This window comes from Budorcas taxicolor, chromosome 21 (assembly GCF_023091745.1).
Source record: "Budorcas taxicolor isolate Tak-1 chromosome 21, Takin1.1, whole genome shotgun sequence".
NCBI lineage: Eukaryota > Metazoa > Chordata > Mammalia > Artiodactyla > Bovidae > Budorcas > Budorcas taxicolor.
In genome coordinates this window covers 22,629,709-22,647,506 of record NC_068930.1, presented here as the reverse complement: position 1 = coordinate 22,647,506, position 17,798 = coordinate 22,629,709, and the positions used below count along the sequence as shown (strand labels likewise).

General features: G+C 51.9%; 2 pseudogenes; both read left to right on the top strand.

Annotated features, from left to right (window-relative positions):
• The window catches only part of LOC128066593 (elongation factor 2-like), a 320,034-nt pseudogene that overhangs the window by 180,688 nt on the left and 121,548 nt on the right, over positions 1 to 17,798 (top strand).
• On the top strand, positions 8,788 to 11,578 carry LOC128066589 (elongation factor 2-like; annotated as a pseudogene).

The window sequence follows — 17,798 nt, the reverse complement described above, 5'->3', positions numbered from 1 at the left end:
GGGGTTGACCACATGGGGCAGCGGGAATGACCACGGATGGCCCCATACGGCCAACCCCGTCTTTCCTGTTACAGCTCCCGTTTATTTCTATGCGTTCTGTTCAGCCACATGCAAAGACCCAAAATATATTCCTCCGAGTCCATGGAGATTTCTCTCGATGCTGGTCAAGAAGCAGTGCCCGGGCCACATCCCTGGGAAAACACGCTCAGCTGTTTATGTAAGCGACAGGGTCCCTCCAAGTAAAACATCTGGCAGGACTGGGAGAGGGTCGTGGGACTCGGTGGACGTGTGGGATGTCCTCGTTCTTACACATATAGGATGTTTTAAACCCTGGTGCCTGGCCTGACAGCAGTCTGCTCCCGGCAGGAAGAAACCATAAGATGCTGGTCCCCTCCGCCAGCAGGACGCCCCAGAGCGGTGGCTTCTGGCCGGACTGGCCCCTCGGGTGGGGAGTCTGGAGGCCACAGAACTGCAGGGGCCTTGAGCCTTGGCGTGGGCATGGGAAGGGCCAAGGGGCTCGGGGAGAGGACAGGGTCAGGGCCCTTGCAGTGGACTGCCGCCAAATGCTGGACAAAGACAAGAAATAACAAATGTCATACTTTAAAGTTCCTAAAGAGCCAAGAAGGCCCAGGAGAGTGACCAGGTCTGTGCCGTCCGAGGTGTGGGAGGGGAAGGGGAGGCTCGCCTAGCACAGACTGGACTGGTTTAAACCTCCACTCCCGGCTCAACTCACAGGAACAGCGACCTCACCATAGTTGTTCCCGGCACTTTCCTTTTAGAAGGAAGAAGGGAATCACAGAACAAGCAAAAACGTCCCCGGGGGGATTCCTTGTGGTCGAGGATGCCAAGGGCCCCTATTCGTCCCCACGGCTGCCTGAGCCGCCGTGTTATATGTCACAGCCACCCATCTTCGCTGAAGGGCAGCCTCCTAGGTTATTGGAAGGTTGGCCTCAATGAGGCCAAGCCTGGGGTCCTTAGCTCCCCCCAGAGGGCTCCCGGGCAGCACATCTCCCCAACCCACCCTGACCCCACAGCTGCCACCCACCCCAGAGGGCCCCGTCACTGCCATCAAGGAATTAGGGGTGCCACGTCTCAGGCCTGAGGGTGGTGGGCGCACCTCCACGCCATCTTGTGTGTGAACCCCAACTGGCTCATGGTCCAGCAGGAGCTGTGGGGAGCGTGTGTACATGGCAGGGACACACAGGACGGCTTCCGAGCACCGCCGGGCCAGGAAGCCGCAGAGCCCCGGTGGGAAGCCTGGGTCGGACTTCTGACCACCACAGGGGACTGGTCAACCTCCCCGCTGTGCCCTCGGCTTCCTCAGCTCTAAGGATAATACCACCACTCGGAGGGCCTCTGATGCCAGGGCCGCTCTGTGGGAGAGGCCGTGTTCTCCTCGAATGTGTTCAAGGCACGTGATGGCTGGTCTGTCCCTAATGACCGGGTGCATTCTTGGCATCAAACCATCTCATCCTCTGATGCCCCCTTTTCCTCCTGCTCTCAATCTTTCCCAGCATCAGGGTCTTTTCCAATGAGTCAGCTCTTCACACGGGTTGGCCAAAGTATTGGAGCTTCAGCTTCAGCATCAGTCCTTCCAATGAATATTCAGGGTTGATTTCCTTTAGGATTGACTGCTTTGATGTCCTTGCAGTCCAAGGGACTCTGAAGAGTCTTCTCCAACTCCACAGTTCAAAAGCATCAATTCTTTGGCACTCAGCCCTCCCGACAGTCCAGTTCTCTCGGTTCAGGGCAAAGAGTCTGACGTGAGAACCCAGCACCCACGTTCAACTGCCCCTGTCGGGCCCAGTGGCCTTGATCTCCTTGCCCCACCTCTCAGAGCCTCAGTTCCTTCCTGTGGTAAAGTGATCTGACCCTTTTACCACAAGCCAGGTCAGGATGCCCACAGAAGGTGGGGTGGGGATGGGGCTTTGCATCCAGGCTGACAAGTCCCTGAGAACATCTGTTGCTGCATTATCCTTACATACGGAGGTGTTGAAATTAGACCTGAGGTGCCCCTAAGTCGAGAACCCCCACCCCAATGTCCAGGCTATGAGGAGGGACCCCCACTCCCAACTCCATGCTCATCACCACACTTAGCCAAGTCTGGGAACTGTCTCAGACACCAGCTCATGCCCACAAAGCCTCAGCTGGAAACTGCAAGAAACATGCCCCTCTCCCCTGTCCCGTGTCCATGGCAACCCTGCCCACCCCCCAGCAGGTGAAAGCCCCTCCATTCTAAGGTGGAAAAAACAAGGTCCCGAGTGGGGAAGCCACTTGCCTGAGGCTGCTCAGCCTTCAGGAAGTGGCCGGGCTGGGTCTGGACCTGCACACATGGCCACACGGGCTGTGTGGGGTCTGAGCCCCTCTGGGAGCTCAGGTACCCTTACCGCCTGACCAGCCATCCTGGAGTCTGGTGTGGAGGTGGCTCCCGTCCTCCAGTAGGCAGTTGCTCGCTTGCTTTTCAAAAAAGCAATATCCAAAAGACGGGAAACAGATACCGCCATGGCCCACACCAACTCCGGGAAGGAATGAGGAGAAACTACAGCCTGCCAGCCATGGGGTGCGGTGGCGAGCCCTGAACGGCAGCTTGAAAGCAAACTGACCTTGTAGGGTTCACATGTCTGCGGCCTTAACAATTGGCCGAATCCGGAGTCAAGTTCAACATCAGGGAGGTGTGGGCCTCGGTCACCCCCAGTGCATAGTCGGGATTTTCCTGTGTGGCTTTTCAGCAGTTACCAGTGGACATACATAATGCCCTGGCTTTGAGTCTGCCCTTGAAAAATGCTGATGGGTTTCAGTTACAAGGAAACATGTTGGCCCACAAGCTGCTCTTGTCCATTTCCTGGGAACCCTGGCTGCTAACCCCACAGCCATCGGAGGGACAGAGCAGTGGGGAATGGGCAGAAGAGGCACTCCTGCAGAAGGCAGGCCTGGGCCACCTGCCTCCAGGACCTTTTCCTACCATTTCCCTCCTGTCTGCTGTCCCAGGGGTCTCTGACATGACATCCCTCCTGGACCCTCATGTGTGAAACTGACTTCGGGGGTCGTCTCTGGATTAAGGGGTCAGATCCTGATTTGACAATGAGGGCCCCTCTCGTGGGTGGCTGGGGAAGCAATTTTTAAGCTGAGGTCCTCTGGGCCCACGGTGCCTGGCGGAGGGTCGGGGGGCAAGTGGGTCACCTGTGGTCACAGCCAGTTGGCCAGGCTCAGCCTCCATCCATCCTATACGCAAAGTTATGAGCATGTTTCTTCCAGACCCACCACTTCCCCCTCCACTGGGTTCCTGACCCAGGCACCCAGTGCTGTGTATGGGTCTCTGTCTGGGGTACATCTGGGGCACTGGACAGGGGATTGGGGACTTGCGTAGACACTGGAGGGGGGGGCCTTCCTTGGGGAAGTTTCTGACAGTTCCTGGGAAACAGGCCTGCACGCTCCTCGCACCTCTAAGCATGGACCAGGGTCAGCAGTTTATACACCCTGGGAGCAGGTGAGAGGTGCACTGTGGGGCACTCCTAGACCTGCTAAAAGTCAGAACCTGCATCTTGACGACCTCAGGGGCTTCCGTGCACACCCCGGGACCCTGCACCGAGGCAGCCAGGCCAAGGCTTGGTCCCCACCAGACCACCTGCCCTGCTCAGCTCTCCAACCACACCCATCCATGGCTGTACTCGAGGGGTCCTGCGTGAGCTCCCCCCATTCCTGGGATAACTGCTTGTGTGTAAAGACTCAGCTTTGTAGCGGGGTGAATGGTGCCCTCCAAAAGAGACACCCACATCCCAACTCCCCATATTTGCCAGGGGGCCTTTATTCGTAAATCGGGTCATTGCAGAGGAAATCAAGTTAGATAAGGTTACAGTGGATTAGGTGGGCCTTATGCAGAATGATGGGTGTCTTTATAAGAAGAGAAGAGACACACAGAGAGGAGGAGGCCATGTGAGGAGGAAGCCGAGGCTGAGGGGATGTGGTCACAAACCCAGGAACACCTGGAGCCCCAGAAACTGGAAGAGCTGGGAGTGACGCTCCTCCAGAGCCCAGGTCGGGGGGCCCGGTCCTGCTGACCCTTGACTTTAGACTTCTGGCCCCCAGAACTGGGAGACTGTCGATTAGTATTGTTTTAAGCCTCCCCACCACCCCAGTTTGTGGTCGTCGGTATCAGAAGCCCCACCTGGGACACTCAATGTTCTGTGTCCCTAAGATCCACCAATCGACCGCTACCTCAGCCAGGCCAGTCTTCCCCCGGTCATCACGGGATGTCTTCTCAACAATAAACCTCCTGACTCGGGAGAAAGGCTCACGCTGCACACAGGGGCCCCATCTGTGTGGGGCTCAAAGCCCATGTTGCCTCAGAGCGGCTCAGCCTCACACACCTGCTGGCCCAGGGGGAGCAAAGGGGGTCACACACCTCTGAGCCCCTGTGCCCTCCACACCCCGCCCAGTCATAACTGCAGACGACCGGGCCAGCAGACATTTCAGGAGGGCAGACTTGCTTATCTGCCCCCACTGCTCTTGCTTCCCTGTCCTTTTGCATCCCCCCACCCCTGCTTCTGGGCTTCCCTTGGGCCTCCCTTGGAGCTCAGCGGGTAAAGAATCTGCCTGCGATGCAGGAGACCTGGGTTCGGTCTCCTGGGAAAGGCTACCCAGTCCAGTGTTCTGGCCTGGAGAATTTCATCGACTGTATAGCCCATGGGGTCGCCAAGAGTTAGACATGACTGAGCGACTTTCATTTCCTTCATCCTTGCTCCTGGTCCAGCCTGTCCAGCTGGCCCTCGTGTTTGGGCCCGGGGGACACTGGTGACATCTGGGGACATTTTCAGTTGCATTTATGAATGCTGCAAGATATTAAATGCCAACAACACCAAGGCTGAGAAATCCCACTTTAAGACTCTTCATCTTTTGGAGGTCATTGCTTGAGTATCCAATGGAGTCCATGGATTTCTTTCTCCCTGGGGAAGCATGCAGAAGCCCCAGTTTTGTTTCACAGTGGGCAAGGTAGTGTGACTGGGCTCTCTCCGAGGCTATTTTGTTCCCCAAACCTTCTCACTTCTTGTAATCAGAGCACACCCGGGAATGAGTCTTCCCTGACATCTCTCCACTACTCAGGTTGGTGTGGACCTGCACACACCCCGCACGCTGCCTGTGCCCAGTGGCCGCTGAATAGACTCTGGTCTCGAGCAGGGGCAGGCAACAGGCTTCCTGGGGACTGATTCATCTCAGGGGAAAGCTGAGGGTTGCAGGGGCCATGGAAAAGTCGGTAATGATCTGAAGACACCACAGGAAGATGGCTCATGCTCAGCTCCAGCTTTTTGAAATCTTGAACCATTTAGTTTATGCCAATAACAGTTTCACCTAAAAAGGGCCCAATCAGAGACTTCCCTGGTGGTCCAGCGGTTAACACTCTGCCTTCCAATGCAGGGACAGTGGGTTCAATCCCTGGTTGGGGAACTAAGATCACCGCATGCCTCGAGGTGTGGCCCCCAAATTTTGTTTAAAAAAGCCCACTCAACTGCTGAAAAACTTTTAAGGCTATAGAACCAAATTATCACTGATGTTTGGGGTCACCGTGACCTTGTGATTTGTTTTAATAATAAGAAATACATTTTTGGTCTTTGCCCCTGGTCCTGGCACAGAGCTCCTAAAACTCTGGCAATTACCGAAGTGGGGAGAGCAGTCAAGGTGTCTCTTGTTAGGTGAATGAGGTGGCTTTTCGGAGAGTGCCTCCTTTCCAAAGGGGGGCGCTGCTTGCCAGGGCAACTAAGCACATGGTTAAGGATTGGAATTTCCGGTCCCTCCTCTGCCCCGCTCCTCCCCTGACCATGTCTGGGAAAGCCAAAAGGGCTTCTGGTTGAAGCGATCACCAACAGCCACTGATTTAATCAATTGTGCTTGTGTGATGACTCCTCCATAAAAATCCCCAAACAGGGTCTGGACAGCTTCTGGGTTGAGGAACACATGCAGATTTGGGGAAAGTGAGGCTCGGAGAACGTGAAGTTCCGTGCCTCCCCCACACACACCCTGTCCTATGTATCCCCCTCCATCTGCTGTTCCTGAGTTTATTACCTTTTACAATAAGGCTGTGATCTACTAGGCAACATGTTTCTCTGAGTTCCACGACCACTCCAAAAATTAATAGAACCCAAAGTCATTAGAACCTCGGAACGGGTAGCCAGCGGGTCAGAGCGCAGGTGACAATCTGGGCTTGCAAATGATGGCTGGAGTGGGGGGAGAGTCTTGTAGGGCTGGGCCTTTAACCTGTGGGGTCTGGAACTACCCCCAGATAGGCAGGGTCCACACTGAGTTAGGTTGCAGGACCCCCAGCTGTTGTCACAGAAGTGCTGGGTGATGCCGGGGAAACAACACATGCATGTTGGAACTGGAAGAAGCCTCGTCACTTACTAGTAGAACTCGATCTTTCCTGGTGGCCATAACCAATGTCTTTATGCCTGATGTTTATTTCAAAGTCAGAAGATTTAAAGAAGATATGTGTGGTGAAGGATTTAACTGGACTTGGAAAGGCTCTTCTTTCTCCTTTGTGAGCGTGGCCATTCCATTATCATATGAGCAATGATGATACATGACTGAATATTCACATCACCAGTGAGAACTTCCCGAGTGCCAGACTCTAAGTGAAGTACTTTAGAATAACCCAGTGATGTAATGAGTTGTTTCCCAGACGGTTCAGCAGAAAAGAACCCGCCAGCCAGTGTAGATTGTGAAATGCAGGAGACCTGGGTTCAGTCCCTGGGTGGGGAAGATCCCCTGGAGGTGGAAATGGTAATCCATTTCCGTATTCTTGCCTGAAAAATTCCACGGATAGAGGATCTTGGGTGCTACAGGCCACAGGGCTGCAAAGAGTTGGACACGAATGAGCACCTGAACATGCACACAGTCGTGCAAATACTGCTGGTTTCTCTGTTTGACAAATGGTGAGACATCATCGCTGTTGTTGTTCAGTCATCCGATTTTGTCTGATTCTTTGTGACCCCATGGACTATACACTCCAAGGAATTGTCTAGGCCAGAATACTGGAGTGGGTAGTGTTTCCCTTCTCCAGGGGATTTTTCTGATTCCCCACATATTCTAAGAGTCAACTTGAGAATTCTTGTTTTTTATTTCATTTCAAATAGCCTTTGCGTATCTGAAAGGACAGTGTAGGTACTTTCGAGATGTATTCTGCAAAACAAAGCCCTTTTGGCAAATGTGGTCATGATCTCCAGGTCGGCATTGCTGTGGTAAGTGTCACATCTCAGCCAGAAGCCAGATCCTAAGCCCTTCCTCTGGCAGAAACAAAGTCACAAAATAAGCCAAGCAAGGGAGCTGGAAAAACAAACCACACCAACAACCAGAAACTCATCCCTCATGAGACAAAGCTAGAGAAAAAGCCAACATCCGTGTGGCCCCAAAACCCTCTTGGCAACGAATGTCCAGTAAGGAAGAGACGAAACATATCAAGTTCTAAGGAGAGGCAATGCCCATGGCCAGTGTGGTTTAGCAACGGCCTGACTGCTCAGATGTAGACACACACCAATGTAAACCCTCTGCAGACGGCAGTGATGGTCATCACCATAGTAAGTGTTTAGTCTGGTGACAACCTGCCCTGGGCACCACATAAGGGAGCAGACCTGATTCTCTTCCTCTGCCCCCACACCATTCACTCATGAAGGCAGCTCAGGTGCTATCGAGCCCTGCCTGCCTGTCTGGCTCGTCCATGAGCTGTGACCACCTCCAGGGAAGGACTCCACCTTCTCTTCTCTCTGCACCATGAACCTGCACTAGGGGGCCTTCAGAACCTCAGGAGACTCACCCCACCCACACTATAGCCAGAACCCTCCCCAGGCATTAAAACAGCTGTGGAGTCACTTTAGCCTAAGCCCTGGTTACGGATCCCTGCAACCTACTACAGCCTCTACAGCGTGAATGATCAGGTCCTTTATACACAGATTCCTGGCTGTGAGATTCGAGCTTTGGATTCATTGTCAGCTCTGTCCCTCCCGTGGCAGCCAGGTGGGCCGCGATGCAGACAAAGGAGCTCATGCGCTGAGTTTCAAGGGAGGCATTGAAAGGACAGCGATGGAGGCAACCTGTTGCAAACTGAGGGAGGGTCCCTACGTGTCTCAGAAAAGGCCTCTGGTGTGCAGGTGTGGAGGAGGGCTCCCACGGTGCAAAGGAAAGAGAGGTACTCAGGGGCAAAGGCTCATGGCCTCTCCTGTAGCAGCTCCACTTGGTAGCTCGTGAACAGTGGACAGCCAATGTGGTCACATGAGTGTGACTCTTATTCCCTCACAAAGCAAGAGAAAGGGGGCAGGGTATGGGAGAACCCGGAGGGTGTGGTGGGGCGGATGAAGGGAGGTGTCCTTCCTCTCTTCAGTGCAAATTGCTTTTGTGAGTCTCAGAGCTTCCAGACGGCAGTTACCAAGTCAGGTCCCCACAGTATCCAGTGTGGGCTGGGTGCCTTAGCCCCTGTCACATGGACAAGCCACACCATATGGCTTCCCTGGGTTCTAACAGCAGGATCTGGGGAGTTTGTCTAGGTGCACACTTCCTTGCTGTAGCTGTGTTACCTGTTACCCGCTTCTCTGAGCCCCAGTTTTGTCCTCTAGAAAAAAGACATCGATTGCTACCTTAGCAGGTTGCCACCTTAATCCTGTGAAGACTAATTAGGGGAATCCTACAATTAATAGCTGGCCTTAAGAGATATCAATGAATAGCTGGCCTTAAGAGATACTGGGCTGCTCGGCGCGACCCAGCTCGCTCGGATCTGCTTGAGAGAATCCACCGCCATCCGCCACCATGGTGAACTTCACAGTAGACCAGATCCGGGCCATCATGGACAAGAAGGCCAACGTCCAGAACATGTCTGTCATCGCCCACGTGGACCATGGCAAGTCCACTCTGACAGACTCCCTGGTGTGTAAGGCGGGTATCATCGCCTCTGCCCGGGCTGGGGAGACCCGCTTCACTGACACCCGGAAGGACGAGCAGGAGCGTTGCATCACCATCAAGTCAACGGCCATCTCCCTTTTCTACGAGCTTTCAGAGAACGACTTGAATTTCATCAAGCAGAGCAAGGATGGCTCTGGCTTCCTCATCAACCTCATTGATTCCCCTGGGCACGTCGACTTTTCCTCAGAGGTGACAGCCGCACTCCGTGTCACTGACGGTGCCTTGGTGGTGGTGGACTGTGTGTCTGGTGTGTGTGTGCAGACAGAGACGGTGCTGCGCCAGGCCATCGCTGAGCACATCAAGCCAGTGCTGATGATGAACAAGATGGACCGGGCCCTGCTTGAGCTGCAGCTGGAGCCTGAGGAGCTCTACCAAACCTTCCAGCGTATCGTGGAGGATGTCAACGTCATTATCTCTACCTACGGCGAGGGCGAGAGCGGCCCCATGGGCAACACCAGGATTGACCCCGTCCTTGGTACTGTTGGCTTTGGATCTGGTCTCCATGGTCGGGCCTTTACCCTGAAGCAGTTTGCAGAGATGTATGTGGCCAAGTTTGCCGCCAAGGGCGAGGGACAGCTAGGGCCTGCTGAGCGGGCCAAGAAGGTGGAGGACATGATGAAAAAGCTGTGGGGAGACCGGTGCTTTGATCCAGCCACTGGCAAGTTCAGCAAGTCAGCCAATAGCCCTGATGGCAAGAAGCTGCCACGGACGTTCTGCCAGCTCATCCTGGACCCAGTCTTCAAGGTGTTTGATGCAATCATGAACTTCAAGAAAGAGGAGACGGCAAAACTAATTGAAAAACTGGACATCAAGTTGGACAGTGAAGATAAGGACAAGGAGGGCAAACCACTTCTGAAGGCTGTGATGCGCCGCTGGCTGCCTGCTGGGGACGCCCTGCTGCAGATGATCACCATCCACCTGCCTTCCCCTGTGACAGCCCAGAAGTACCGCTGTGAGCTCCTGTATGAGGGTCCCCCAGACGATGAGGCAGCCATGGGCATTAAAAGCTGTGATCCCAAAGGCCCTCTCATGATGGACATTTCCAAAATGGTGCCGACCTCTGACAAAGGTCGGTTCTATGCCTTCGGCCGGGTCTTCTCAGGGCTGGTGTCTACTGGCCTGAAGGTCCGCATCATGGGACCCAACTATACTCCTGGGAAGAAGGAGGACCTGTACCTGAAGCCGATCCAGAGGACAATCCTGATGATGGGCCGTTACGTGGAGCCCATCGAGGATGTGCCTTGTGGCAACACTGTGGGTCTGGTGGGCGTGGACCAGTTCCTGGTGAAGACTGGCACCATCACCACCTTCGAGCATGCCCACAACATACGGGTGATGAAGTTCAGCGTGAGCCCTGTTGTCAGGGTCGCTGTGGAGGCCAAGAACCCGGCCGACCTGCCCAAGCTGGTGGAAGGTCTGAAGCGGCTGGCCAAGTCGGACCCCATGGTGCAGTGCATCATCGAGGAGTCCGGGGAGCACATTATCGCGGGGGCTGGGGAGCTGCACTTGGAGATCTGCCTCAAGGACCTGGAGGAGGATCCTGCTTGCATCCCCATCAAGAAATCTGACCCAGTTGTCTCGTACCGGGAGACTGTCAGTGAGGAGTCGAACGTGCTCTGCCTGTCCAAGTCCCCCAACAAGCACAATAGGCTTTACATGAAGGCGCGGCCCTTCCCTGATGGCCGGGCTGAGGACATCGACAAGGGCGAGGTGTCCGCACGCCAGGAGCTCAAGCAGCGGGCCCGCTACCTGGCTGAGAAGTACGAGTGGGACGTGGCTGAGGCCCGTGAGATCTGGTGCTTCGGCCCTGATGGCACGGGCCCCAACATCCTCACGGACATCACCAAGGGTGTACAGTACCTCAGCGAAATCAAGGACAGTGTGGTGGCTGGCTTCCAGTGGGCCACCAAGGAGGGGGCGCTGTGCGAGGAGAATATGCGGGGCATGCGCTTTGACGTCCATGATGTGACGCTTGCACGCTGATGCCATCCACCGTGGGGGTGGCCAGATCATCCCCACAGCTTGGCGCTGCCTGTATGCCAGTGTGCTGACTGCCCAGCCCCGGCTCATGGAGCCCATCTATCTTGTGGAGATCCAGTGTCCGGAACAAGTGGTTGGTGGTATCTACGGTGTCCTGAACAGAAAGCGGGACCACGTCTTTGAGGAGACCCAGGTGGCCGGCACTCCCATGTTTGTTGTGAAGGCCTACCTCCCTGTCAATGAGTCCTTTGGCTTCACCAAAGGACTGACCTCAGGCTGACCTGAGGTCCAACACGGGTGGCCAGGCCTTCCCCCAGTGTGTGTTCGACCACTGGCAGATCCTGCCCGGTGACCCCTTTGACAACACCAGCCGCCCCAGTCAGGTGGTGGCGGAGACACGCAAGCGCAAAGGCCTGAAGGAAGGGATCCCAGCCTTGGACAACTTCCTGGACAAGTTGTAGGCGGCCTCTGCTTAGCCTGCCACTGGGTGGGACTTGGCGCGGCCCCTGCGCCCAGGGACAAGTGACCACAGCAACAAGCCCCCACATTCTCCACAACACCTCGAGGCTGTCCAGACCCAGTAATGCTCTGCCTGACAGGTTTCTGGGGCCCACTTCGTGCCATCACTCAACATGAACACTTGATGCTGTTTCTTTCGATATTTCTTTCCAGATTTTAGGGGCAACAAGTGCCCTCGGAGCAGGGACTTATCTGGCCGGTGGGAATGCGGGAGGGGATGGGACAACCAATACTTTTTTGTTGAGAGGGAAACTTAATGTCAAAAAGTTAAAAATAAACGCATTAAGAGGTTTATTTGGGTAAATGGCCCCTAGTGGATTTTCCTCCAGAAGGGGCAAGAAACAAGCGGGTAGATGTTCTCTTTGGACAGAAGCTAGAAGGCAGGAAACCCCGCCTGCACAGTGTCACTGAGCACCTCCAGCTGTATTAGTGCCATTGGAATAATAAACTCAACATGGTGGGAAAAAAAAAAAAGAAAAAAAGAGAGAGATACTGGGCTTCCCTGATAGCTCAGCTGGTAAAGAATCCTCTTGCCATGCAGGAGTCCCAGGTCTGATTCCTGGGTTGGGAATCCTGATCCACTGCAGAAGGGACAGGCTACCCACTCCAGTAGTCATGGGCTTCTCTTGCGGCTCAGCTGGTAAAGAATCTGCCTGCAATGCAGGAGACCTGGGTTCAATCCCTGGACTGGGAAGGTCCCCTGGAGAAGGGAAAGGCTACCCACTCCAGTATTCTGGCCTGGAGAATTCCATGAACTGTATAGCCTATGGGGTCGCAAGAATCATACACGAATGAGGGACTTTCACTTCATTTTCAAGAGATACGACCTGAATCCAGATTAAACTGGCGTCTCCAAGTGTCATCTGGCATTTCTTCCCTGAAGCCAGCCAAAACCCACACAGCTGCATTTCCAGGGTCTCCACTTAGCCAGCTGGACAGAAAACCCAACATGGTTCAAACAAGCTGACAGGCAAGCAGGAGAGGACTCACAGGCAGACCGCTTCCCTCCGGTTTCAGGTGGAGCTCCGGGACCACAGCAGGAACCGGCGCTCTCAACCCCTGGGCTCAGCAACGGCCTCATTCTCAGGCCAGCAGCTCTGCCCTCATGGGCTCAGGAAGGTCACCAACTGCCCCAGGCTGACCTCACGCCCCTCCCACTGCTGGAGCCTGACCTCACCCAGCCCCACCCCTTCTGGCAGAAGGCGAGCTCCTCTTCCCTTGCTTCCAGCGAGAGGCCCGGCCCTGGGCCCCGATTGGTCACCGCACCAGTCCTGAGCCAATCACGGTGGCCAGGAGGGATAGAACACACCGATCGGCCAGGTTCAGGTCATGTGACCATACTCTCCAGGACACGGGTGAGTTGCTCCCCCTGTGTCAGCGGTGGAGACAGTGCGATGCCCAAGAGCAGGGCTGAGAGTCCAGTCACTGTGTCCGTGTGCTCAGTGTCCTGGGACGTGCCTGCGCATTCTCTCTACACACCACTTTGTCCTCTGCAGGCAAAATATTCATGACACACCTCTTTCCTTCCGAAGCGCTGTTTCACGCACCCACATTCAAGGGAGCAGGGCCTTCTGTTTGAAGATAGGTTATGAGATCCTCTCTTGACCTCTGGGCTTGGTACTTGTATCATGTTAGAATAATTTATTCGGTCTAAAAACCCCCACAAGCACCACCACATGCAGCTTTGCGTATTCAGGATTCTTAGCTGTTCTGAGTTGAGGGCATGGCCCACGGGCCTCCCAAAGGGAATGAATTTTGTCCAAGGAAGCACCTGAGAGGCTGAATCACTGAATCACTTTGCTATACACCTTAAACAAACTAATTATTGTAAATTAACAATACCTGAACTTAAAAGATATTCCTTCATCCAAAATTGTTCAAAATTCTGTAAAGTTTTTCTTTCAGTCGTTGGTTCTTCAGTTCAATTCAGTTCAGTTCATTTCAGTTCATTTCAGTTCAGTCGCTCAGTCGTGTCCAACTCTGCGACCCCATGAACTGCAGCACGCCAGGCCTCCCTGTCCATCACCATCTCCCGGAGTTCACTCAAACTCACATCCATCTAGTCAGTGATGCCATCCAGCCATCTCATCCTCCGTCGTCCCCTTCTCCTCCTGCCCCCAATCCCTCCCACTATAAGGGTCTTTTCCAAAGAATCAACTCTTTGCATGAGGTGGCCAAAATACTGGAGCTTCAGCTTTAGCATCATTCCTTCCAAAGAACACCCAGGGCTGATCTCCTTTGGAATGGACTAGTTGGATCTCCTTGCAGTCCAAGGGACTCTCAAGAGTCTTCTCCAACACCACAGTTCAAAAGCATCAATTCTTCAGTGCTCAGCTTTCTTTACAGTCCAACTCTCTCACCCATACATGACTACTGGAAAAGCCATAGCCTTGACTAGACCGACCTTTGTTGGCTAAGTAATGTCTCTGCTTTTGAATATGATATCTACGTTGCTCATAAATTTTCTTCCAGGGAGTAAGCGTCTTTTAATTTCATGGCTGCAGTCAACATCTGCAGTGATTTTGGAACCCGAAAAATTAAGTCTGAAAGTGTTTCCCCATCTATTTCCCATGAAGTGATGGGACAAGATGCCATGATCTTTGTTTTCTGAATGTTGAGCTTTAAGCCAACTTTTTCACTCTCCTCTTTCACTTCCATCAAGAGGCTTTCTAGTTCCTCTTCACTTTCTGCCATAAGGGTGGTGTCCTCTGCATATCTGAGGTTATGATATTTCTCCCAGCAATCTTGATTCCAGCTTGTGCTTCTTCCAGCCCAGCGTTTCTCATGATGTACTCTGCATAGAAGTCAAATAAGCAGGGTGTCAATATACAGCCTTGACGTTCTCCTTTTCCTATTTGGAACCAGTGTGTTGTCCCTGTCCAGTCTGTTGCTTCCTGACCTGCATATAAGTTTCTCAAGAGGCAGGTCAGGTGGTCTGGGATTCTCATCTCTTGAAGAATTTTCCATGGTTTATTCTGGTCCACACAGTCAAAGGCTTTGGCATAGTCAATAAAGCAGAAATAGATGGGTTATTTTGGAACTCTTCTTTTTTGAAGATTCAGCAGATGTTGGCAATTTGATCTCTGGTTCCTCTGCCTTTTCTAAAACCAACTTGAACATCTGAAAGTTCACGGTTCACGTAGTGCTGAAGCCTGGTTTGGAGAATTTTGAGCATTGCTTAAGTTGTGTGTGAGATGAGTGCAATTGTGTGGTACTTTGAGCATTCTTTTCCTTGCCTTTCTTTGGGACTGGAATGAAAACTAACCTTTTCCAGTCCTGTGGCCACTGCTGAGTTTTCCAAATTTGCTGGCAACTTGAGTGCAGCACTTTCACAGCATTGTCTTTCAGGATTTGAGATAGCTCAACTGGAATTCCATCGCCTCCACTAGCTTTGTTCATAATGATGCTTTCTAAGGCCCACTTGACTTCATTCCAGGATGTTTGGCTCTAGGTGAGTGATCACACCATCGTGATTATCTTGGTCGTGAAGCTCTTTTTTGTACACTTCTTCTGTGTATTCCTGCCACCTCTTCTTAATATCTTCTGCTTCCGTTAGGTCCATACCATTTCTGTCGTTTTTCGAGCCCATCTTTGCATGAAATATTCCCTTGGTGTCTCTAATTTTTTTGAAGAGATCTCTAGTCTTTCCCATTCTGTTGTTTTCCTCTATTTCTTTGCATTGATCACTGAGGAAGACTTTCTTATCTCTTTTTGCTATTCTTTGGAACTCTGCATTCAGATGCTTATATCTTTCCTTTTCTCCTTTGCTTTTCACTTCTCTTCTTTTCACAGCTATTTCTAAGTCCTCCCCAGACAGCCATTTTGCTTTTTTGCACTTCTTTTCCACGGGGATGGTCTTGAGCCCTGTCTCCTGTACAATGTCACGAACCTCAGTCCAGAGTTCATCAGGCACTCTATCTATCAGATCTAGTCCCTTAAATCTATTTGGTTGTTAGTATGTTTCTAATTGGTTTGGTGGTGTTTTGTGAGGTAGGGATCCAACTTACTTTCCCATATGGATACCAAATTGCCCCAATGGGATGATTCTTTTCTCCTTTCTCCTGGAAATGTCCTTTCTGGGTTTGCATACTAAAAAGCTTTTTTAAAAATGCCAAGTATCAAGCGCTTCAGATCTTTTCTAATTTGTAGAGCTCCCCAGAGGCATGTTTCCTTTTCTGTGTCTTTTCTTTGCATTTCATCATTGCCATTTTCTGGTATACACAAGTACCCTCAGAGGGTTCTCTGTAGTGAACCATGTATGTTTCTGTGAGAACAGAGGATGTGAGCATGGAGGAGGGTCTGAGTCCATAGTGACCATGTGACCATGCTCAGCAACCCCAATATTAAGTCTGGCTGAGACCTCCTAAGGCAAGGTCTGTGTTTCGTCCTCTCGGTGTCTGGATATGCAGAATGATGTCGGTGGATTGGGACTTGGATCTCTGGGTCCAGCAGTGTAGAGATATATCCATAGCCTGCTTTTCCATTATATTTTCCTCCTGTAGGCTCTGCTGAGCTGGTGTGGAGATATTTCTGCTAAAAGCTTGAGAGGTCGTCAGTCTTTCTGCTTCTCATCCCCTGCCTCGCCTGTACTTCTGTCATTTTTTAAAAATTTAGCTAGTTTTCAATGTTATCCGTCCTTGTGTCATTCTGACCCTCAGGCCCCTGTGGTTTAATAGACCTCCAGCTCCCAAGAGCTCTTTGCCTGGTGGAGACATGGAGAACTCAGGGAGCAACACTACATCACACTGGAGCCTGGACCAGAGAGAAGGTTCTTGCCAGGAAGGCTCCATCCCTGCTGTGGGGGGTTCGGAGTTATCACTTCTGATTGTGCATGGCCCTCGGTGCAGGCCCCACTCTGAGATCTGGAAAGGAGGTGGCTTCCCTCATTGACACAGAACTAGTATTTGTTTGTCCTCGTCCTTGTCCAGTCCCGTTCCGCTCCCAGGCTCTACCCTTGACCCTCGCCCACAGGATCAGGAGAGCCCAGTTCTAGAGGAGTTTCATACAAGGAGAGGCTCCTGGAGACACTCCAACCCCTCGGCCTAAATAAGCATTTCCTTGGAGTTTCACAGCCCTGGGAGGAGACACTGGTTTTGTGTTCACTTTACAGTTGAATATGTTGAGCCTCAGATCATTGTGTGATTTGCCCTGGGTCACTCTGCAGGTCAGTGGGTGAGCTGGGATTTGAACCCAGACTCTAGGTCTTGGAGCCCGTGACTGTACAGGTATTTCTGCCCCTCAGTTAAATTTATTTCAGGGTTTGTTTTTCGGTTTTTTTTTTTTGTTTTTTTTGGATGCATTTGTATATGGGACTGTTCTGTTCTCTTTCTGATGGTTCATATCTTGCTATGTTGCCGAGTTTATTAGTTTTAATAGTTGTTACTTGGTGGAGTTTTTAAGGTTACATATAAATCCTGTTGTAATCGAATAGTGACAGTGCAACTTCATCTGTTCTGATGGGGATGCCTTTAATTTCCTTTTCTTGCCTAGTTACTCTGGGAAGGACACTTCCACTGCTATGATGAGCAAGGTAGGTGAGATTGGACATCCTTGTTCTTTCCTGATCTTTCAGGAAAACCTCTGGTGGCTCAGATGGTAAAGCATCTGCCTACAGTGTGGGAGACCCAGGTTGGATCCCTGGGCTGGGAAGATCCCCTGGAGAAGGAAATGGGAACCCACTCCAGTACGCTTGCCTGGAAAATCCCATAGACGGAGGAGCCTGGTAGGCTACAGTCCACGGGGTCGGCAAGAGTCGGGCACAACCGACAGACTTCACTGTCACTTTTTACCTCTTTACCACTGAGTTGGATGTTAGCAGTGGGCTTGTCTTATATACCCTTTAGTATGTTCCATGTATAGCCACTGTACTGAGAGATTGTATGAAAATTGATGTTAGCCTTTGTCGAAAGCTTTTTCTGCAATTATTGAGAAGATCATGTGATTTTATTCTTAATTTTGCTTATATTGTGTATCACAGTGATTGATGTGCAGATCATAAATCATGCTTGCAGGCACAGAATAACTTACATTTGATCACAGTGTATGATTCTTTTAATGTATTCATCAATTTGGTTTGCTAATATACTTTTAAGGATTTTTACATCCATGTACAGCAGAGTCAGGGTTCTCTGGTGGTTCATATGGTAAAGAATCTGCCTGCAACCCAGGAGACCTAGGTTTGACCCCTAGGTCAGGAAGATCCCCTCGAGAAAGGAATGGCTACCCACTCCAATATTCTTGCCTGGAAAATTCTCTGGACAGAGGACCTGGTGGGCTACAGTCCATGGGTCACAAATAACTGGACATGACTGAACGATTCACACTTACAAGACTACTTCTTGACATTCTTAATATCTAAA